Source organism: Capricornis sumatraensis, chromosome 12, assembly GCF_032405125.1.
Source record: "Capricornis sumatraensis isolate serow.1 chromosome 12, serow.2, whole genome shotgun sequence".
In the NCBI taxonomy this organism is placed as follows: domain Eukaryota; kingdom Metazoa; phylum Chordata; class Mammalia; order Artiodactyla; family Bovidae; genus Capricornis; species Capricornis sumatraensis.
The window spans coordinates 11,336,459-11,361,968 of NC_091080.1; positions in this window are offsets into that span (position 1 = coordinate 11,336,459).

A 25,510-nucleotide genomic window follows, 5' to 3' on the forward strand; every position below is an offset into this window, starting at 1 on the left:
GAAATTGCTACACTCAATTTGCCAGCAAATATGGAGAACTCAGCAGGGGCAACAAGACTGGAAAAAGTCAATTTTTATTCCAATCCCAAAGAAGGGCAATGCCAAAGAATGTTCAAACTACTGCACAATTGGATTCATCTCACATGCTAATAAGCTCACGCTCAAAATCTTTCAAATTAGACTTCAACAGTACATGAACAGAGAACTTCTAGATGTACCAGCTGGATTTTAAAAAGGCAGAGGAACCAGAGATCATATTACCAACAACCTTTGAATCATAGAAAATGCAAAAGAATTCCAGAAAAATATCCCTTTCAGCTTGATTGACTGCATGAAAGGTTTTGACTTTGTGGATAACAACAAAATGTGGAATATTCTTAAAGAGATGGAAATACCAGAACACCTTACCTGCCTCCTGAAAAACCTATATACAGGTCAAGAAGCAACAGTTAGAACTAGACATGGAACAACAGATTGGTTCCAAATTGGGAAAGGAGTACGTCAAGGCTGTATATTGTCACTGTGCTTATTTAACTTATATGCAGAATACATCATGCAAAATGCTGGACTAGATGAAGTGCAAGCTGGAACCAAGATTTCTGGGAGAAATATCAATAACCTCAGATATGCAGATGATACCACCCTAATGACAGAAAGTAAAGAGCAACTGAAGTGCCTCTTGATGATAGTGAAACAGGAGAGTGAAAAGCTGGCTTAAAATTCAACATTCAAAGAAATAAGATCGTGGCATCTGGTCCCATCACTTCAGGGGATAAAATGGAAACAGTGACAGATTTTATTTTCTTGGGCTCCAAATTCACTGTGGATGGTGTCTGCAGCCACGAAACTAAAAAAACACTTGCTCCTGGGGAGAAAAGCTCTGGCAAACCTAGACAATGTATTGAAAAGCAGAGATATCACTTTACCAACAATAATCTGCATAGTCAAAACTATGTTTTTCCAGTAGTCATGTATGGATGTGAGAGTCGGACCATAAAAAAGGTCGAGCCCTGAAGAACTGATGCTTTTGAACTGTGGCATTTGAGAAGACTCTTGAGAGTGGACAGCAAGAAATTCAAACCAGTCAATCCTAATGGAAATCAACCCTGAATATTCATTGGAAGAAATGAGGCTGAAGCTGACATGTCAATACTTTGGCCACCTGATGCAAAGAGCCAACTCATTAGAAAAGACTCAGATGCTAGAAAAGATTGAAGGCAGGAGGAGAAGGGGATGACAGAGGATGAGGTGGTTGGATGGCATCATCGACTCAATGAACATGAGTTTGAGTAAACTCCAGGAGCTGGTGATGGACAGGGTAGCCTGGCTTGCTGCAGTCCATGGGATTGCAAAGAGTCAGACACAACTGAGCAACTGAACAATGATAGGTATCTACAGATAGAGACAGATAGATAGAGACACAGATCGATAGACAAATAGATATGTATAATAGAGATATTCTGTTTGTTCTGTTTCTGTAGAGAATTCTGACTAATATAGGAGGGTAAACAGAATGAATTCAACTTCAGACATGTTGAATTTGTGGCTTCTCTGAGATATTTTATGTACTTAAAATATGTCTGGAACTATTAAGTGTACTTTTTGAGCCAAAAAATTATCATACATGAAGGCCAAAATTCCAAAACATGGTTCTATCAAAAAATAAGTTTATTTTTTCTAAACTTGGGATGGGCATAATGTTATAAAACCATAGTATTTACTTTAGTTGAAGGTCAAAGGATGAGAGTCACAGACCCTTTTGAATATCTCATGGAAGCCATATCCTCCATCAAGAAAGAAACAAATAGACAACCAACTTTCAGAAAACGCAGCACTGAAGCCCACAGGTTCTAGTCTGACAAGAAGATCACTGCAGTCCAAAAAACATAATGGGAAAATAATAAAAAGCTAACTAAAACTCAAGGTCATTTGAAAGCTTTCAAAGCAGCAGCAATAATTTATATTTTAACACATTTAATTGAACATTTGGATCACATAGAAATATCTAATAATGTTAACATAAATATAATTTTAATTTGAATAAAATACAGCTGCTGCTGCTACTGCTGCTAAATACAGCTGAGTGCTAGGTAACTACTACATGACATAGCTAGGCCTCATATGCATGACTTTAGACCAGAGTTTGCAAACTCCAACCATACGAGGGAAGTGATACATTTGGACTAGCCTCCAGTCAGAGTAACTAATGGGAAAAGACATCAAATCAGTAGCAAGAAGCAGCTCACCTCAATGACAATGAGGCTGTGAGAATCCAACAATGCATGTGACCTAAAAAACAGAGTGGGTTGATATTCTTACCATTAAGACAATTTTCCCACATTTAGTTCCCATGCAGAAAGCAAAATAAATGTGAGGATGACAAGAGAGGACTGACATTAACATTCTTTCTATCTTTGATTCTGTTCAAGTCAGTTTCCCCTTGCCAGCATGTGACCTCTGGCTGGGGAAGACAAAATAACAGTATGGTCTGTCTGTTGTTTACACCAGGGAACCAGGTGAGTGATAATTGCTTATTCTAGGATATAGATAACTTTATTTTCCTCTGTCACAAAGAGGTAATATTTCAGAAAACTGTACTTCAGTGAAATGCACAGTATATTTTGACATTTGAGAATCACAGGTTTTCTCTACAAGAATATAGATAATATCCTCTCAAGTGTTTTGGCAGTTGTGTAATCTTAGTATTTATTTCTAAAATATTTATCAAGAATGAAACATATTGTTACTCAGATGCTTTCACTAGTTGCTGTGGGGTTTTTTAAAATAAGCTTGTGTACAGCTTGTTTCTCTCTTTTGATCTCTTCAGAAAAAAAAAAAAGTTACTTTTCTTCTTAAGAAACAGTTCAATATTCTTGACTGGCTGCAAGCTACTACTCCAAACTATATTTTTCAATATACTAAATAGAATATTAGTCATATAGCAGTAGTGCTTATAGCTTATATTCAATTTTCTAGGTTTTATACCTTGAAGTCCATAAGGTTTTTCTCTTCTGCCTTGTCTAGCCTTCTTTTTACATCTGCCCACCACCAGATGTTATTATTTGACATGGCATTGTATATCATTGCCATGTAGGTGATGTAAAAATTTATGTCCTATTCAAGAAGGGTTGACAAATTCTACTTTCATTTCACAATGGATGAATGCAAATGACTTGGCCTTAATGTTTTAAAAACAAAGTTGTTACTGTTTGGTATTCTTTTTGGCTTGAAAAATGTTTGGCCTTTTGTGCACACACAGACACACTGTGTGTGTGTGTGTGTATATATATATATATATATATATATATATATATATATATATATACATTTTTTTCTTTACTTTAATAGTTTGTTTGTTTTACTGCCTTTACAAAGCCTTGGGTTTCAATTCTCCTGTCTGAAGATCAGCATATTAGGCAAATAAGCATCGTTTTAATTTTCATTTTCATTGCTTATCTCCAATGTGTGATTTTTTTTTTCTCTACAGCACTAAGTTATCAGGCCTCTGATTGATGTACTTGCTGTCCCGCGTACTGATCTGTAACAGAATATCTCATTTGTCTTCACAATTCCATCTTTCATAGACTAAGCCATTTCCAAATGCATCAGATGATATCATTGCAGAGTTAGATATTTACTTCTTTTAAGCCTCAGGCTTCTCTGTACATGAACTATTCTATTTTGTCTAATCTATTTACTTTCATGCATAAAATATATTTTAGATCTTACTTTAAATATTGCATGGAATTGGCAATGTGCTCCTACAAAGTGTTTTGATTTTAAAGTGTTAGTGGATGCTTTAACATCTAAGAAGCACAGGAAGAGGGTGAAGGGCTGAAGCTATAACAGAACCTTCCCTTGTCCTAGCAACCTACTTTGAGCAAGTGCTTGAAATGCTTTTTTAATTGATTCAGATAGAATGGCTTTTGTATGTTATGAAAAATAAGCATCTTCACCAGATACAAGATTGACTTTGAAAGTATACAAACCCAGCAATTATATCTTTCAGATTTGACTTAATAATTTGTTTTTCCAACTCTGAATTTCAGTTACAAATATAATAAACCAAGACAAGCATTATTTTGGGCTTTCCTGATGGCTCAAATGGTAAAGAATCTGCCTACCAGGCAGGAGACCTGGGTTCAGTCCCTGGATTGGGAAGATTCCCTGGAGAAGGGAACAGCTACCCACTCCAGTATTGTGGCCTGGAGAATTTCATGGACAGAGACACGGCAGGCTACATTCCATCGAATAGCATTATTCTAAGCAGGTAGAGGGATTCAGTCTTGATTTTTAAGATATTATAGTATTCTTGACTTCAGTTAAAATCACAGTACTGGCACTAGCCAAAAATATATTGGCGAACATTTAATTAGCCCGAACTGTTTCCATAGCCATCTCCTCCAAATTAAAGGATTAGTTAATGAAAAAGAAAAGACAGGTTATAAAGGAAATGAGTTTAGTTTCAGAAGTTGTGCTGGAGAACTCGATCTCAGATCGAGTCATCATGAGGTGAAACCACTGAGATTTCTTTAATGCTGAGAATCTGAAGGTAGATCTGCACCTGCTTCCTGGTCAGTTCCAGGGATGCTGCATGTTTCATGAGGAAGCTGCTCTACCTCTCACAGCATGGCAGGACTAGGTATCAATGCAAGCATGACTGGTGGGTCTAGGAATTGGGGAGCAGGAGAAAACCTCCTGAGATTCTTGTGGCAACAGAGTGGAATAGGAGAGCATCTGAAAGTTTTATGCGACTCTCCTAAAAGATATGAAATGTTGCCCCAGGTGTAACCCTCAGGTTCAAAAGTGGTCTAATAGACAAAGCACTGGTTGATCCAGTATGGACCTGCCTGTCAGATGTCAGAAAAGGAGAGACTATATATAATGTATGCTCAGTCGCTCAGTCATGTCCACCTCTGCAGCTCCCACCAGACTCCTTTGTCCATGGGATTCTCTAGGCAAGAATACTGGAGGGTTGTCATTTCCTGCTCCAGGGGATCTTCTCGTCCCAAAGATTGAATCCTCTCCTCCTGCATCTTCTGTATTGGTAGGCAGATTCTTTACCACTGAGCCACCTGGGAAGCCTATTATATATAATGGCCTAATGGAAAAAGACTACACATAAGAAACTAGATCTTGGCATAGGACTTTGATTAAGATCTAAAAAGATACCTTTTCTTCTCAAAGGTGATGAACTTGTACATTCCCCCCCTTTCCACTTTAATTGTTTAAACTTAAATGACTGATGAAGTTATTCCACTGTTTACCTAAAAGTGACTAAATGAAATTTTCCTATTTTACTTAAGAAACACACTGTCACATACTGTTGTTAAGAGCTCAGATTCAGAAACAAGGTCTGATAGGTTCAAATGCTAGCTTTGCCTGAGATCTGTGACATTAGACAAGTCACATTATCTCTCTGAGTCTCTGTTTCCTCATATACAAATTGGTGTGAAATAGTGATTTACTTATACTATTGTGAGAATTAAATGAGTCACACATATGCTTAGAAAAGTACCTATGGCAACTACTGTATATATATATACTATATGTATGTATATAGTGTATATATATATATATATACATGTATATATATATATATATACATGTATATATATATATATAGTAGTTGCCATAGTAGTAGTATATATATACTAGTAGTATATATAATGTATATATATTGTGTAATATATGTAGTATATATGTAATGTATATATATTATATAATGTATGTATATTATATATATACATAATAGTATTATTATATATATATAATCAATGTCATCACTCATCAGATGGAATGGGTGCTGAAGCTATAAATTACTGTTAAAAAGTGTACTTTTTGCAGACCAAGTTTGGCCTTGTAAATTAAACATGTAAATGCTACATAGTGATATTAGTATTATAGAATTTTAGAGAAGAAATAGCATTAAAGATTATTTAGTTCAAGACTTATTTTTTTAATTTTTTGTTTTTTTTTTTAATTTTTAAATCTTTAATTCTTACATGTGTTCCCAAACATGAACCCCCCTCCCACCTCCCTCCCCATAGCATCTCTGTTCAAGACTTATTTTTAAAGACAAGGTGAATGATATATAGAAAGGTTGGATAATGGCTATGGAGCTAATAAATCTCAGAACTGGAATTCAAACCCAGGTCATTCAACATGCCAGGTACTACACGGTATTTGAAAATGCAACAGTATGAGAGGCCCACATAGGTCTTACCTCACAGAGTTTACAACATACCAGGAAAGATAGCTGGAAAAGCAATAGTATGTTACAATGGGAGAAATATGTGGTACACTATTCCTAGAAGCCAAGCAAGGCTTTCAAAGAAAGTGACTTGAAGCAGAAATCTACCTGAGAAGTGGGAGTTAGATGGACAAAGGGGTAGAATTAAAATACTTAAGGTCAAAAGTGAGCTGTGAAAGTGGCTTCAGAGTTGAGAAAAAGCACAATTTGTTCTAAGAGTTGATGTAGATTTTGTATATTTTAGCAAAGAATGTAGGAAAGTGGGGTGAACAGAAGTAGTAATAGGGTGAGATTCTTTAGTGATATTGTAAACTATGGTTTATAGCATATTAAAAAGCAGAGACATTACTTTCTCAACAAAGGTCCATCTAGTCAAGTTTTTCCAGTAGTCATGTATGGATGTGAAAGTTGGACTATAAAGAAAGCTGAGCACAGAAGAATTGATGCTTTTGAACTGTGGTATTGGAGAAGACTCTTGAGAATGCCTTGGACTGCAAGGAGATCCAACCAGTCCATCCTAAAGGAAATGAGTCCTGGGTGTTCATTTCAAGGACTGATTTTGAGGCTGAAACTCCAAAATTTTGGCCACGTGATATAAAGAACTGACTCATTTGAAAAGGCCCTAATATTGGGAAGGATTGAAGGCAGGAGGAGAAAGGGGACAACAGAGGATGAAATGATTAGATGGCATCACTGACTCAATGGACATGAGTTTGGTTAAACTCCAGGAGTTGGTGATGGATAGGGAGGCCTGGCATGCTGTGGTTCATGGGTTCACAAAGATTTGGACAGGACTGAGCAACTGAACTGAACTGAACTGAAACTATGGTAAGAAATGTGGGCTTAATCCTAAAGGCAAGGAAAAGTATCAGAGCTTTTAAGCAGAGAGTCAAAATAGATTTTCACTGTAGGAGGCTTTTTCTAAAAACCATAAGAGAAGAGACTGGAAAGAAAAGATGAATCAGGGAGACCATTTAAGGGACAGTTGCACTTAAGAAAGAAAGCTAGATCTTCTATTTTAAAATCCTTTGTTCTTTTGAAGGCTATCACTGTAGAAAGCAAGAAAAAAAATTGAATGAGGAAAATAAAGAAACTATAATACTATTTTTGCTCCCCTTAATAGATCTTCAAGTCTTTTCATATAGATCACAGATTGCTAGAGTGAGAAATGACCTTGAGAAAACCAGCCTTTAAATTGTAGAGAGAGGATACACGTCTTTCTCACATTCTATTAAATGGCAGAGTCAAAACTAAACCACAGATCTAACCTGCCAGCCTATCCCTTCCACCACAACATACTGAAATAAACTCCCTAGAAAGACGACAGAACCACAGCAGTTATCCAGGGACAAAAAAACCAGAATCCCAAGCAGACTATCCTGAAAAGAGAAGATTTAACAAGCCCTGGTGTCCCAGCCATTTGCCAGAGCCTATGAAAAGTTGTTTCTCTGGAGGCTTTTTCCCTGAGTTTTGTCATATGGTCCTCTCCCCTCACAAGAAAATTCTCAGCTAAAATTAGTTAAGATTAAATCTCAGTAAATAATGTAGTTCAACCTCAGTATGAAAAAATAGTCTAATAATACATTTATTATAGACAACCATAATAAGTTACCAATTGCTCTCAATCTAATTGGTAAGTAGTTCCAATGGTTAGGGAGAAAATTATATTAAGCTGAAGTCTTCCTGCTTATAATTTCTCCTAACTGGTCTGATGTCTTCCAAGTGCCTTCAATGCATCTTGTCAATAAGCAGGAAGGAATTAAGAAAACTCTGCCTCTTACAGCCTGCAAAACCAAGCGTTGGCTCATCTACCAGTTCAGCAGAAAACATTGGGGGTTGAGCCTGGATTTGGCAAATGAGCTCAGTTAATTCAGTTCACTTTAGGAGCATATTTTTTATTTAAAATAATCCAGTTCTCTAAGTGTGCTTCCCTGGTGGCTCAGATGGTAAAGAATCTACCTGCAATGCAGGAGACCTGGGTTCAGTCCCTGGATCTGGAAGGTCCCCTGGAGAAGGAAATGGGAACCGCTCCAGTATTCTTACCTAGAGAATTCCGTGGACAGAGGAGCCTAGCAGGTAGAGTCCATGGGGTCCCTGAAGAGTCAGACACAACTGAGCAACTTTCATTTTCATTTTGTTTCAGTTCTCTAATAGAGACTATTTAAAATATGAGCAATAAAGACATTAAATGCCCCAGAGTCACAGGAAACACATTCAGAGGCAAGGCCTAGAAGCACATAGCAGTGACAACTAAGCCAGTACCTGCTCCACTGCAACCCTTGGTTCTCTGAAGCCTTTCTGGAAGTTGGCAGCACCTCAGGTAGCCAAGGTAGGTTGTGTGTGCTTCAGTCATGTCTGACTGACACCCTATGAACTATAGCCTTCCAGGTTCCTCTGTCCATGTGATTTTCCAGGCAAGAATATTAGAGTTAATTACCATGCCCTTCTCCAGGGGATCTTCCTGACCCAGAGATCAAACCCATGTCTACTGCATTGGCAGGGAGAATCTTTACCACTAGTGCCACCTGGGAAGGTTGCTTGTACCATTAGCCTAATAGGACCAAGACAGAACCAGCATGATAGTGACACAGTGACAAAATTCCCATATATTGTAGAACTGCATTCAACTTGAGGCTTGGATGGGATTTATAAACACCCACCTCTTTTACTGAGTTCCCAAATCCTGCTCATCCCTGCAATAAATAAGCTTCCATTAAGCCTGGATGTCAAGGGAAAAGATTCAAATCTAAGATCCTCTACAGATCATGCAAGTTTGGGTGTTCTCTTAGGAGAATGTCAAAATCTAAAATAAACTTGCCTTAAAACCCCAAACACTTTTCTTAAAACAGGAATAGTCTTTAGCCAAAGGACTATTTACCATAATGGAAATACTGTTATAAATATTGGCAAATATTTAATCCAAAAAAACCAAATGCTTTATTGACAGTTATTGCTGGATTCAATATTCAATCCTCAGGATAGAGCCAGGAAAAAAAGGATTTCAAAGACTAGTGTTCCAATGGTGAATAACAAAGGCATCTATAATCCCTGACCTCCACAGCTCCAAGAGTTTACTTGATCGATTTTAGTTTTTATAGAAATAATGTAGTGACACACAAAATGATTCCAGAATATTCATTTGCTAGTCTAAGCATTTGACAGCAAGGAGATCAAACCAGTCAATCCTAAAGGAAACCAATCCTGAATATTCATTGGAAGGACTGAGGCTGAAGCTGAAGCTCCAATACTTTGGCCGGCTGTTGTGAAGAGCCAACTCATTTGAAAAGACCCTGATGCTAGGAAAGATTGAAGGCAGGAAGAAAAGGGGGTGACAGAGGTTAAGATATTTGGAAGGCATCATCAATTCAATGGATATGAGTTTGAGCAAACTCCAGGAAATAGTGAAGGACAGGGAAACCTGTGTGCTGCAGTCCATGGGATTGCAAAGAGTTGGACACAAATGAGTGACTGAACAACAGCAAATGCTATCGTGTGTGTGTGTGTGTCTGTGTCTGTGTGTCTGTGTGCATGTGCACAGACACATGCAGGGACTAAACACTAGGATTTGCCACATTTCTGGGACAAAAGATATCAAGTTCTTTCCCAGTCCACCCTGGATAATACCCAGTTCAGTTCACAATGATTAGGTTCAGCTGATAGCTCCTCGAGGATCATTAGCTGTTCTATCCAAAAGGTAATAAAGGGGGCTATTGTTTCCAATTCTTCATTCCATCTTAGCTAGAGAATAATACTTAATACTCATTTTGCCATATGACTTTGCTGAAACTCCCATAAGAGTAAGCCAGTGTGACTTGGCCATGTGATTTGCTTCAGCCATTACATTAGTAAATGTAATGTGGCTTCTGGCATATGTACCATCGTGATGAGAAAAAACATGCCCCTAGTAGTTACTCATCCCAGAATGAGTTATGCAGAGCAGAAACAAACCCACCCTATAACCTAGAGCCAAGATCAGCAGGAGCCTCCCCAACCAATATACTCATAAGGCACAAAAATAAATGTCTATTGTTGTAAACTGCTAACAGCTTGTAAGCTTTTATAAAGTTATTTGCTATATAGCATTATTTCTGCAATAATATACAAGATGTTCCAGAATTAAATTAACAGTTCTGATAAAACACAGTCAAGTTCAAAGGATATATAATTTCACACAAGCAAGTGAATGAGAAAAATTATCTTTATATTGTGTAAATAAGCTATAAGAATTTAAATAGTCAATTAAATCATAATACATTTTTATTTTATGTATATCTTTCAGTAAGAGAAACAGATTGAAGTGTGAAAGAAAATCAAAAAAGGAATTAAAAAAAAACAGGTTGTCTAGTCAGGCCACTAATAAATATTAGCTGAAAACACACTCTAGACTCTATCCTGCTATAAAATCCTTACTAAAAACCACCGTTTCTTTAAGATGAGTCAACCTTTCCTGATTTCTTCAGGGAAAATTTTGGTGGAAAATATTGCAATTTACTACAGATAATTTGTGTTGCTTTTATAATTGTGATGGTAGATGTTTTAATGGAGGGAGATAGTCCTTATCTCTAATAAGCTACTGAGCACTTTTTAAACTCAAGAAAATAAGTTACTGCGCTGACACATAAAATGGCCAATTTAATCATTTTAGACAAAACAAGAATCAATGGGAAATTCTGTACAATAGATTCAGTGGTAGAAAACTGCATCAAGTGTCAAAGGAAGTGAAGTGGCTGGATCATAGATTTATCACAAATTCTTGGGGCTAGAAAAACCAAAGGATAAAGTACTACTCTATCTCCACCATGTACCAAGCCTTTCAACTATAAGGATTCAACAGCCATCTCCCATTTAGAGATTGACAGGGATTACTCAGTTTGTCACAAATCATGAATGCCCACCTACTCAGACCACTTTCCCAACATCAACTCTCAGAATCATGTGGAGTCTAATAACCTGTATTTGTCCTAACTCATCACTTCCTCTGACCTCATTTTTTTTATAATTAAATGATTTTTAATAAAGTTAACAAGTTGTACAGCTATCACCTTAATTCAGATTTAGAACATTTCCATCATCCTAACAAGATTGTTCAGACCCATCTAGAGTTCATTCCCCCATTTCCAAGCCTACCCCAGGCAACTATGTTTGGGGTAGAGGTGGAAATCCGCCCACTGTGGATTCACCCACTGTGAATATTTCATTTTTGTCTCAAGGAAATCTGCTCATTCTCCACAAAAACTCTTTTTCTAGCTTACCTTAAAAACCCACTGCCCTTTTAAATTTTTTTATGACAGACTCTAGTGGCTCATTAGATCCAGTGCAGACATTAAACCAAGAATAATCCTTCCAGAGTGGCAAAGAAAAGACAAGTACAAAATTTAAGGTCTGTATTAAAATAGCCTAGCTCTCTAAATCATGTCAAAGATATCTTAGGCCACTTAAACCATGTAACAAAACTAAGTGATACGTATTTTCCTACCTGTTTTTCCATCAAAGAAATGCAAATTCAGAGAGGCTAAATAACTTGGGGCTTCTCTGATAGCTCAGTTGGTAAAGGATCCACCTGCAATGCAGGAGACCCTGGTTCGATTCCTGGGATGGGAAGATCTGCAGGAGAAAGGATAGGCTACCCACCCAGTATTCTTTGGCTTCCCTTGTGGCTCAGCTGGTAAAGAATCCACCTGCAACGCAGGAGACCTGGGTTTGATCCCTGGGTCAGGAAAATCCCCTGGAGAATGGAAAAGCTACCCACTCCAGTATTCTGGCCTAGAGAATCAGACACAACTGAGCAATTTTCACTTCAAATAACTTATCCAAATTCACAAAACTAATAAATGATGATACTAGAATTTGAATTAAGTATCTTTTAAAAATAAAGTTCATATAAATTAGTCCCTTATTTTACAGGTAAATCAGGAAAATGTAGCTGGAAGGAAAAAGTCAACAACTTATTTGTAATCTTTGCTCTCGCCTCAAGGAAACCTGAAGAGTTAGTCCCTGACTGAAATTTTCTTAGGTGACAAGACCTCCAGAGTTGGGGCTTTCCTTAACTGAGAAGTTCTGCACTCACACACTCTTGCTTTTTGTGACCACATTCCTTGAAGTGTGGAGTGCCCGGGACATTAGTAAGCTGTGTGTTGAAGATAAAAGACCTCCATTATATTGTCACCATGGATGTTGCATCTGTATTTCTTCTTAAAGCTAAGCACATATGGTGATGGATAAAGTCCATGGGTCTTGTGACTTTGATCATCAATATGAACCCAATGCAATGCCAAGATGCTGGTTTAGTACAATGGATTTTGCAAAGGCCAGAGAGGCTAATTTTGTCCCATAGTAAGCCCAGTGCAGAATCTTGATAAATATGGCCTCATGCCTCCTAAATCAATGGCCTCATGCTCTCTACTACATAACTATGACTCAAATGACTTCAACGTAGCAAAATCATGGTTTTTCAAAATTAGGTGAGTTTATATATATATATAATTCTACCTTCAAGACCTATTCTACCTTCATACAACTTTTCATAAAGTTTTCAGAAAACATTCAGCACTGGAAATAGTATTTCCTTTTTCCAGACCTTCCATATCATGTATTGTCTATATGGCACTTTTGGAAACTTAATTATCTTCTTAATTATCTTCTGCCTTATCTTCTCTCTAACTGTTCCATGTCACACTTCCTTCCCCACTCACTAGAAAGTGAAGTATTCAAGGTTAAGAAATACAACTTACATTTCTCTAATCACTTTTAATAGTGCCTACATAGTCTCAGTTCAGTTCAATTCAGTTCAGTTGCTCATTCATGTCCGACTCTATGTGACCCCATGAACCACAGCATGCCAGGCTTCCCTGTCCATCACCAACTCCCAGAGTACACCCAAACCCACGACCATCGACTCAGTGATGCCATCCAACCATCTCATCCTCTGTCATCCCCTTCTCCTGTCCTCTATCTTTCCCAGCATCAGCGTCTTTTCAAATGAGTCAGCTCTTTGCATCAGGTGGCCAAAATATTGGAGTTTCAGCTTCAACATCAGTCCTTCCAGTGAACATCCAGGACTGATCTCCTTTAGGATGGATTGGTTGGATCTCCTTGCAGTCCAAGAGACTCTCAAGAGTCTTCTCCAACACCACAGTTAAAAAGTATCAATTCTTCGATGCTCAGCTTTCTTTATAGTCCAACACTCATATCCATACATAACCACTGGAAAAACCATAGCCTTGACTAGATGGACCTTTGTTGGCAAAGTAATGTCTCTCCTTTTTAATATGCTGTCTAAGTTGGTCATAACTTTCCTCCCAAGGAGTAAGCATCTTTTAATTTCATGGCTGCAATCACCATTTACGTAATTTGGGAACCCCAAAAATCAAAGCCTGACACTGTTTCCACTGTTTCTCCATCTGTTTGCCATGAAGTGATGGAACCGGATGCCATAATCTTCATTTTCTGAATGTTGTGCTTTAAGCCAACTTTTTCACTCTCCTCTTTCATTTTCATCAAGAGGCTTTTTAGTTCCTCTTCACTTTCTGCCATAAGGGTGGTGTCATCTGCATATCTGAGGTTATTGATATTTCTCCCAGCAATCTTGATTCCAGCTTGTGCTTCTTCCAGTCCAGCTTTTCTCATGATGTACTCTGCATATAAGTTAAATAAGCAGGGTGACAATACACAGCCTTGACGTACTCCTTTTCCTATTTGGAACCAGTCTGTTGTTCCATGTCCAGTTCTAACTGTTGCTTCCTGACCTGCATACAGGTTTCTCAAAAGGCAGGTCAAGTGGTCTGGTTTTCCCATCTCTTTCAGAATTTTCTACATTTTATTGTGATCCACACAGTCAAAGGCTTTGGCATAGTCAATACATCAGAAAACTTGACATTTACAAAGGATTCAATATAGGGCTTCATTTGTAAGGCACAATGAAGACTTTTAAACCTGTAATGGAATAGGTTCAGACATCTATAGTTAAAAAAACATTTTCAGTTTAAACACAAATGATACAGCAGGTCTAATTAAATTGAACTTTTATTGGAAAGATAATATTGAGTCAAAACTTTTAACCTTGAGAAGAAAGGTCCTGGCGTCCTCAGTAAGCAAATTATTAGATATATTTGTTGTTTAGTCACTAAGTCATGTCCAACTCTCTATGACCCCCAAGGACTATAGCCTGTCAGAATCCTCTGTCTGTGGGATTTCCTAGGCAAGAATAGGAGTAGGTTGCCATTTTTTTCTACAAGGCATCTTTCTGACCCCAGAAACAAACTCACGTCTCCTGAATAGGCAGGTGGGTTCTTTACCACTGAAACACCAGGGAAACCCATTAGATACATAAAGGAGACAAAAAGTAGAATCCTTGGTATCAAGGGTCAAATTCCAAAGCATATTATATTTTATTTGGCTAAATACAATCTTATGATAAAGTCACAAAATGTGTTTTTCTCCTAAATGTTGTGTGTTTTCTTCTCTAATTGTTTGATTGGAGCTGAAGTAGCAAGTTTACTTCTGTTTCATTTCAGTTAAGTCACTCAGTCGTGTCTGAGTCTTTGCAACCCCATGAACTGCAGCTTGTCAGGCTTCCCTGTCCATCACCAATTCCCATAGCTTGTTCAAATTCATGTCCATCGAGTTGGTGATGCCATCCAACCATCTCATCCTCTGTCATCCCCTTCTCCTCCTGCCTTTAATCTTTCCCAACATCAGGGTCTTCTCTGAAGAGTCAGTTCTTCGCACCAGGTGGCCTAAGTATTGGAGCTTCAGCTTCAGCATCATATTCTTCTAATAAATATTCAGGACTGATTTCTTTAGTATTAACTGGTTTGATCTCCTTGCAGTCCAAGGGATGCTCAAGAGTCTTCCCCAACACCATGGTTCAAAGTCATCAATTTTTTGGCACTCAGCTTTCCTTATGGTCCAACTCTCATATCCATACATGACTACTGGAAAAACCATAGCTTTGACTAAAGGGATCTTTGCCAGTAAATTAATGTCTCTGATTTTTAAATGCTGTATAGGTTGGCCACACTTTTTCTTCCAAGGAGAAAGTGTCTTAATTTCATGGCTGCAGTCACCATCTGCAGTGATTTTGGAGCCCAAAAAAATAAAGTCTGACACTGTTTCCCCATCTATTTGCCATGAAGTAATGGCACTGGATGACATTATCTTAGTTTTCTGAATGTTGAGCTTTAAGCCAACTTTTTCATTCTCCTCTTTCATTTTTATCGAGAGGCTCTTCAGTTCTCCTTCACTTTCTGCCATAAGGTGGTGTGTCATCTGCATTGTGTGGTAGTTTGAAAATTCTTTGGCATTGCCTTTCTTGGAGATTGGAATGAAAACTGATCTTTTCCAGTCCTGTGGCCACAGCTGAGTTTTCCAAATTTGTTGGCATATTGAGTGCAGCACTTTCACAGCATCATCTTTTAGGATTTGAAATAGCTCAAATTGAATTCCATCACCTCCACTAGCTTTGTTCATAGTAATGCTGCCTAAGGCCCACTTGACTTCATATTCCAGGATGTCTGGCTCTAGGTGAGTGATCAAACCATCGTAATTGTCTGGGCCATTGAGATCTTTTTTGTATAGTTCTTCTGTGTATTCTTGTCACCTCTTCTTAATATTGTCTGCTTTTGTTAAGTCCATACCATTTCTGTCCTTTATTGTGCCCAATTGCCCAGTTTTATTCCTGGGTAAGGAAGATCTGCTGGAGAAGGGATACACTACCCTCTCCAGTATTCTTGAGCTTCCCTTGTGACTAAGCTGGTAAAGAATCCACATGCAATGCAGGAGACCTGGGTTATATCCCTGGGTTGGAAAGATCCCCTAGGTAAAGAAAAGGCTACGCACTCCAATATTCTGGCCTAGAGAATTTCATGGACTGTATAGTCCATGGGGTCGCAAAGTGTTAGACATGACTGAGCAACTTTCACTTGCATGAAATATACCCTTGGTATATCTAATTTTTTTGAAGAGGTTGCTAGTCTTTCCCATAATATTGTTTTCCTCTATTTCTTTGCATTAATCACTTAGGAGGGTTTTCTTATCTATCCTTGCTATTCTTTGATACTCTTCATTCAAAGTGTTCTAATGTATAAAGTCACCCTGAAGCAACAATGAATTTAACAGCATTACAGGAAATTACTGAAATTCCTCCTAGAAGTATTGGAAGTATATAAAAATACTCCCCTAGAAGTATTGGAAGAGATTAAGCTTGTATAGTATATCCATAACCCTAAGTCTTCTCATGCATAAATTGGAAAAGATTATTTTCTCTAGAAATGGTATTTATAATCAATCATTTGAATGATCATTAAAGGATTCTTCTGGGAAAATTAAGTATATATGGGTGTTTATCTTAATATAAAATTGTTGCAATCAAAATATAATAAAATAATATTTATAGAGGTAAAACTTTTAACATGCTCAGTAGTATAAAAGAGTGTTTCTTAAAGTATTTTCAAAGACACTGTACTACAATTCTGTGATATATGTTAAAAAACTGATAATGATAGCTGTCAAATATGAGAGAGGAAATAAAACTTTTTAAAGCAGAAAACTATAAAATAGAAATCATAGGCTACTTACTTAGTGTTGAAACAACCAACCTCACATATCGCAATAGCTCTAGCAGCATCACTATATTATAAATTTGTAGTTGCTACTGGTTATGATAACTAACCTTAGTCAGTGTTCTCATTAATTGGATTCACTATAGGTCTGTTGATGAATGAAAGGAAGTATATACTAGATTTATCCCCCACCTCAAATTTCTTAAAAATAAATTTCAGCATTTAAAGAAGCAAGTCTCCAGAACCTTGAAGATAAATGTAAGCAAAACTCATTATAACACTACAAAAATCAAATGTCAATCTCATCATAGAGAATGCAAATTAACTTTCAAAGCTAAAACTAAAGAAGAACTTTGTTATTTGTCATTATGAAGACATAAAATCCTTAAGTCCTATAATAATTAAGTATTCTATAATTATCAAGTAACTAAAATAGAATAGCAAAACATGAAACATAATATAGAAAATTACAAAAAATAAATAAAGATGGTCAAATAAAAATACATATGGTTATAATATCATGGTTTTTTTAAGGTATTTTCTTGGAAACTACTTTCAAGTAGATAATAAGCTACAGAATATTGAGGCAGAGTTTCTTGCTTTTCTGAAACAAGATAAATCCAAAAACACTTCCAAATATGCTTTGAGAAATATAGCAATAGAAGCATTGTTGGAATAAGTTACCAAGTACAATTTTGAAGTGAAAATGAAATATATATGTATACATTCTAAGAACTATGTTTCAGAATAATTTATAGCTCAATTTGTTTTAAAATAAAATGCAAATCAGGACCTCCATTTACTTCCATATTTGAGTTTTTCTGTTGTTTCTGTTTAAAAAATACCAATACTGGTCCCAAGATTTTTCTACAATTCACAGATTTGTCAGTCCTTGGTGAGCCTCATTACATCACAGATGTCTGAACTTCAAAAGGTTCACTCCTCATAAAGTCTTTCAGTCCAAGAGGAGAAAACATCTCTGTAAGAATTGGAGCTTTTCAAATCTGCCCACTGTGGGGGCGGGGGGGGGGGGAATGTCACAATTGGATAAAGTTTTACTTCTGGCCAAGATGGATTGTCTGTAACTAGATTTATCCTTGCACAAAACAAAATAAAACAAAAACACTGGATATCAGGCACTGAAGAACAATGGCCTCTGAGAGACAAAATTTAAATTCAGTGACTCCTATGATTGCCTAGCCTACAGCCTTGAGTGTCCAGGTCACATCACAAGGAGGTTCTACCAGGTGACAAGACAGAGCTAGGGATCCAGCCAGATGGCACGAGTATACAGGACAAAGTGGTGGATAGTGGAGGCCTGCATGGAGAGAACTCTGGATATCTGTATAATAAGGCTGCCAAAACTCAGGGGAAAAGAGTAAATCTTTAAGAGAGCAGGGGAGCAGGAAAACATGTTACATACATCAGAGCAAAACAATAATGATGACAGAAAATTTTACTATGAAAACATTGCAAGCAAGAAGACAATGAAACATCTTCAAACCCCTGAAAGAAGAACTAAAATTCTATACTCAACAAAGCAAACCTCAAAAATATAATAATTGTATAATATAACAATAATAATAATTGCAAAATGAATAGTTGTTTAGATATACAAAAACAATTACCAATGGAACTGAACTAAAGCAAGTGTTATAGAAGGGACTTCAGGTTGAAGAAATACGACATCACTTGGAGATAAAAATCTACTCTAGGATTTTTCAACAAGAGCATCATTGATATTGGACACCATAATCATTTTAGGGTGAGATGAGGCAGGGTGAATCCTATACATTATAAAATGTTTATCAATATCCCTGACCTCGACCCACTGGATACCAGTAGCTTCACTACCACCTTTAGTGTGACAATCAAAAATATCTCCAGACATTACCAAATGTCAGCTGATGGATAAAACCACCTCTTAATCAGAATTACTAATATCTACAAGGGCCAGATCCAACCAGTCCATTCTAAAGGAGATCAGCCCTGGGTGTTCTTTGGAAGGAATGATGCTAAAGCTGAAACTCCAGTACTTTGGCCACCTCATGCAAAGAGTTGACTCATTTAAAAAGACTCTGATCCTGGGAGGGATTGGGGGCAGGAGGAGAAGGGGATGACACAGGATGAGATGGCTGGATGGCATCACCGACTCGATGGATGTGAGTTTGAGTGAACTCTGGGAGATGGTGATGGACAGGGAGGCCTGCATGCTCCGATTCATGGGGTCACAAAGAGTCGGACACGACTGACGACTGAGAGACTGAACTGAACTGAACTGAACTGAACAAGGGCTAAAAGAGAACCAGCTATGATAATTACATGAGTAAATATTTAAGATTTTTTTTTACTACTTAAATCTCCATAAAATATTTTATTACTTTTTAAAAATTAATAACAGTCTAATCTGTAGTTTCTTCCATATATTTAAAATATATTATAAGAGCATAAAGGCCAAAAAGTGTGAAATAGCGTTCTTCTATAAAACAAGTAACATAACATTATTTGAAGTTAGACTATAATAAGTTCAAGATGTATTCTATAAACTTTAAACACTGAAATAGCACAATAACTTTGAGCTAATAAGTTAAAAAATGAGTTTAGAATCATTAAAAATTCATTTCAAGGAGAATGCAGAAAAAGAGAAAGGGAGGAACAAACAGATGTTAACAGAAAAGGAATAAAAAGTTGATTAACTCTGTTATTATATTAAATTTAAATGATCTAAATAGCCTAATTAGAAGACACAGCTTTACAGATTGAATGAAAAAGCAATACCATACCCTATGTTGCCTAGAGAAAACTCATTTTATTATAAAAACAAATTCCTTGACAATAACAGGATAAAAAAAGTTGTACATGCTAACGCTAGTACAAAATAAAACCTAGAGTGACAGCATCAATGCCAAAGTAAATGTTAAAGCAAACAAACATTGCCAGGGATAAAGAAGTTTACTTCATAATAATAATTTTTTAAATGTCATGAGTTCTAAACATTTATGGGCCAAATAATAAAACTGTAAAATGCATGATACAACTCCAAGGAGAAGAGACAAACCTACAACTATAACCAGAGATTTCAATTATCCTCTATCAAAAATTGATTTAAAAAAAGAATTGAAAACAGCATCAGTGAAGACAGAGAAGATATAAAATACATTATTAATAAGGAAATCACAAGTAACAAATATTGGTGAGGATGTGGGGAAAGCAGAACCCTCACACGTTCTTGAAGGGAATGCAAGTTGGTGTAACCACTGTGTAAAACAGTATGGAGGTTTCTCAAAAATCTAAGACTAGAACTACCATACGACCAGCAATTCCACTCCTGGGTATTTATCTGAGAAAAAAAAAGAAGGAAGAAAAACAGAAAAACAAAAACAAAAAAAAAAAGATAAACTCACTCCAATGTTCATAACAGTATTATTTACAACTGCCAATATATGGAAGCACTCGGTTTCAATCAACAGATGAATGGATAAAGAAAATGTGATATAAATACATATATATACATATACACACATATATATCTCACATACACATACACAGTAGAATGCTACCTAGTCATAAAAAAGGATCAAATCTTGTCATGTGCATATGTGTGTATGCATATATTATATGTACATGCATGTGTGTGTGCTACTGCTACTGCTAAGTCACTTCAGTTGCGTCCGACTCTGTGCGACCCCATAGACGACAGCCCACCAGGCTCCCCCGTCCCTGGGATTCTCCAGGCAAGAACACTGGAGTGGGTTGCCATTTCCTTCTCCAAGTGTGTGCTAAGTCATTTGCAACAATATGGATGGACTGAGAGATTATTCTAAGTGAAATAAATCAGAAAGACAAATAGTATATGATACCACTTGTATGTGGAGTCTAAAAAATAAAAGTAGCAAATATAACAAAAAAGAAACACTCATACAGTGTGTCCTTATAGATATAGAGTACAAACTAGTGGTTACCAGTGGAGAAAAGAAAAGAAGGAGGAACAAGATAAGAGTAAGTGATAAAGTTCAGTTCAGTCGCTCAGTTGTGTCCCACTCTTTGCAACCCCATGGAGTGCAGCACGACAGGCTTCCCTGTCTGTCACCAACTCCCATAGCTTGCTTAAACTCAAGTCCATCAAGTCGGTGATGTCATCCAACTGTCTCATCTTGTTGTCCCCTTCTCCTTCTGCGTTCAATCTTACCCAGCGTCAGGGTCTTTCTCCAGTGAGTCAGTTCTTCACATCAGGTGGGCAAAGTATTGGAGTTTCAGCTTCATCATCAGTCCTTCCAATGAATATTCAAGATTGATTTCCTTTAGGCTTGACTGGTTTGATCTCCCTGCAGTCCAAGGGACTCTCAAGAGTCTTCTCCAACACCACAGTTCAAAAGCATCAGTTCTTTGGGGCTCAGTTTCTTTATAGTGCAAATCTCACATCCATACATGACCACAGGAAAAACCATAGCTTTGACTGTAAGGACCTTTGTAGGCAAAGTAGTCTCTGATTTTTAATATCCTGTCTAGGTTGGTCATAGCTTTTCTTTCATGGCTGCAGTTACCATCTGCAGTGATTTTGGAGCCCAAAAAAAATAAAGTCTGACACTGTTTCCATTGTTTCCCCATCTATTTGCCTCGAAGTGATGGGACCAGATGCCATGATTTTCGTTCTTTAAATTTTGAATTTTAAGGCAGCTTTTCACTCTCCTCTTTCACTTTCATCAAGAGGCTCTTTAGTTCTTCTTCACTTTCTGCCGTAAGAGTAGTGTCATCTGTGTATCTGAGGTTATTGATATTTCTCCTTGCAAACTTGATTCCAGCTTGTGTTTCACCCAGGCCAGCATTTTGCATGATGTGCTCTGCAGAGAAGTTAAATAAATAGGGTGACAATATACAACCTTGACGTGCTCCTTTCCCAATTTGCTCCATGTCTGGTTTTAACTGTTGCTTCTTGACCTGCACACAGATTTCTCAGGAGGCAGGTAAGGTGGTCTAGTATTCCCACCTCTTTAAGAATTTTCCACAGCTTGTTGTGATCCACATGATCAAAGGCTTTGGCATAGTTAATAAACCAGAAATAGATGTTTTTTTTTTCTGGAATTCTCTTGTTTTTTTCAATGATCCATTGGATGTTGGCAATTTGATCTCTGGTTCCTCTGTCTTTTCTAAATTCAACTTGAAAATCTGGAAGTTCTTGGTTCATGTACTGTTGAAGTTTGGCATGGAGAATCTTGAGCATTACTTTCCTAGCATGTGAGATGAGGGCCATTGTGCAGTAGTTTGAACATTCTTTGGCATGGCTTTTCTTTGAGATTGGAATGAAAACTGACCTTTTCCAGTCCTGTGGCCACTGCTGAATTTTCCAAATTTGCTGGCATATTGAATGCAGCACTTTCACAGCATCATCTTTTAGGATTTGAAATAGCTCAACTAGAATTCCATCACCTCCACTAGCTTTGTTCATAGTGATGCTTCCTAAGGCCCACTTCCCTTCATAATCCAGGAGGTCTGGCTCTAAGATAAGTGATCACACCATCGTGATTATCTTGGTCATGAAGATCTTTTTTGTATGGTTCTTCTGTGTATTCTTGCCACCTCTGCTTAATATCTTCTGCCTCTGTTAGGTCCAAACCAGTTGTGTCCTTTATTATGCCCATCTCTGCATCAAACATTACTTTTGTATCTCTAATTTTCTTGAAGAGATCTCCAGTCTTTCCCCTTTCTACTGTTTTCCTCTATTTCTTTGCAAAGAACAGAATGAAAAGGCAAAAGGGATTAAGAGGCACAAACTGTTAGGCAAAAAATTAATTAGATACAAGGATATATAGTATAACACAGGTAATACAGTCAAAATTTTACAGCAACTATGAATAGAAAATAACATTTAATATTGTCAGTTTGAAACATAATTTGTACGTCAAGCTATATTTAAATGAAAGAAAACATTTCTTTCATTTAAGTATAGTTTGATGTACAGAGTCACAACTTTTAAATGTTACAGTTCATTTATGCAAAAACTAACTACATATACCTAAATTTAAAAAAATTGTTTTCTTTTATTTAGGTATAATTTGTTGTACAATATGTTGGAGTCACAATTTTTAAATGTAATATTCCATGTATAGTTACTATAAAATGTTGACTGTATTCCATGTTTTGTACTATATATCCTAGTAGCTAATTGGAGAAGGTGATGGCATCCCACTCCAGCACTCTTGCCTGGAAAATCCCATGGACAGAGGAGCCTGGTAGGCTCCAGTCCATAGGGTCATGAAGAGTCAGACACGACTGAGCGACCTCACTTTCACGTTTCACTTTCATGCATTGGAGAAGGAAATGGCAACCCACTCCAGTGTTCTTGCCTGGAGAATCCCAGGGACGGCGGAGCATGGTGGGCTGCCATCTATGGGGTCGCACAGAGTTGGACATGACTGAAGCGACTTAGCAACAGCAGCAGCAGCAGCTAATTTATTCTATGCCTAATATTTTGTACCTCTTAATCTCTCACTCTCAGCTTATTCCTCCTCCCATCCTTCTTCACACTGGTAATCACTACTAAAGAATCTGTCTGTAATGCAGGAGACCTGGGTCCGATCCCTAGGTGGGGAAGATCCCTTGGAGAAAGGGATGGCAACCTATTCCAGTATTCTTGCCTGGAGAATCCCATAGACAGAGTAGCCTGGCAGGCTACAGGCCATATGGTCGCACACAGAGTCAGACATGACTGAAGTGACTTAGCAACTGCACACACACACATACATACACACAAACATATATATATATATAATTAATCAACTTAGGGGAGTCAAGGTGGCAGAGGAGTAGGAGGATGTGGAGTTGATCTCTCCCCACAAATGCATCAGGAATACATCTGCAAAGGAACGGTTCTCACAGAGGACCTGCTGAAGAATAGCAAGGACTTTGGACACCTAAAAGGACAAAAAAAGATTTCCATATAACTGAATAGGATGAAAGAGAGAGGGAAGGGGAAGAGGAAGAGGAAAGAAAGCAGGATGGGACCTGAACTCTGGGGGAGAGCTGAAGGAGAGAAAAGCTTCCCAAATCCACAGAAGTCCCCTCACCAGTAGGGAGATAAGTTGGGACAGAAGGGGAGCTTCATGGACTGTCAGAGCAACTCATCTGTGGCAGGCAGGACAGAGTGAGACTGAGACCTACACAGATGGTCGTTAACAGCCCTCTGTGCCGTACCTGAGAAATGTCTGCTGGTGTAGATGAGGACTAGATGCTGGAATGCAGAGGTGGGGCTGAAGCCATAGCTGAGTGACAGTAGCCATGCAACTAAGGAAAAACAGCTAAAATCTCTCCTTGTAGCTGCAGAAATTGCAGATTGACACCCTTACAACTTGTTTTGTAAACACAGCACCAACAGAATAACTGAACAGATAACAAGTTCTCTCACAGCCAAAACAGGTCTAGCTTTAGCAGCTATAGGCTTTGTGAGCACATATATATGGATGTTTGGCCAGGCCAGAGTCTCAGCTTCCCCACAGTACCCACAAAGTTTCAGATCCATGATTACTACAATCTCAGCACCTGATTTCAGTAGCTCTGTGGTGACCTGGTGAAAACACCTGACAGACACCAGGACCAATTATGAGCATACCCATGGTTAAGGTGGGACCAAAAGAATTGCCAACAATAAATGTTCATACAATGGTAAAAAGTGACACAACAGAGAATACATACTGGTAAATAGCTCCAGAGGATAAATACTCAGTGGCTTCTCTCCCAGTTGTGTTCCAATCCTGGATAACTTTCACCTCATATCAGTAACACAGCTCAGAAACAGAGCTGGGGGCCTCTATTCCAACAACTAGGGAGCAGACCCTGCCCCTGACATGGCAATGATGCCCACAGAGCAAAGTGGAGGCACTGTTTAATATCCAGAGGAGGCTTTTGTCACTACAATATCAGTATATAAAACAAGTATTAACAGCCATAAAAGATGAAATCATGCCTTAAATGACACATTGGGCCAAATGAACTTAATATTTATAGAGCATTCCACCCAAAAGCAGCAGAATGCACATTCTCCCTAAGTGCACCTGGAACATTCTCCAGAATAGGTCATATCATGAGCCACAAATCAAGCCTTGGTAAACTTAAGAAACTTGAAATCATATCAAGCATATTTTCTAATCACAATGCTATGAGATTAGAAATCTATTATAGGAAAATAAACTGTAAAAAGCACAAACATGAGGATGCTAAACATTGCTACTAAACAACCATTAGAACACTGAAGATATCAGAAGAAATCAAAAAATATCTGGAGACAAATGATAATGAATACACAACAATCCAAAACATATGAAATGCTGCAAAAGCAGTTCCAAGAGGATAGTTTATAGCAATACAATTTTACCTTAGGAAACAAAAAAATCACAAATAAACAACCTAATTTTACACATAAAGCAACTAGAGAGAGAAGAATAAAAAAAACTGAAAAAGAAGTGAAGTCACTCATTCGTGTCTGACTCTTTACAACCCCATGGACTCTAGCCTACCAGGCTCCTCCATTCATGGGATTTTCCAGGCAAGAGTACTGGAGTGGGTTGCCATTTCCTTCTCCAAACAAAACAAAACCCAAAGTTAGTCGAAAAAATGATATCATAAAGATCAGAGCAGAAATACATGAAAAAGAAATGAAGGAGACAATAGAAAATATCAGAAAAACTATAAGCTAGTTCTTTGA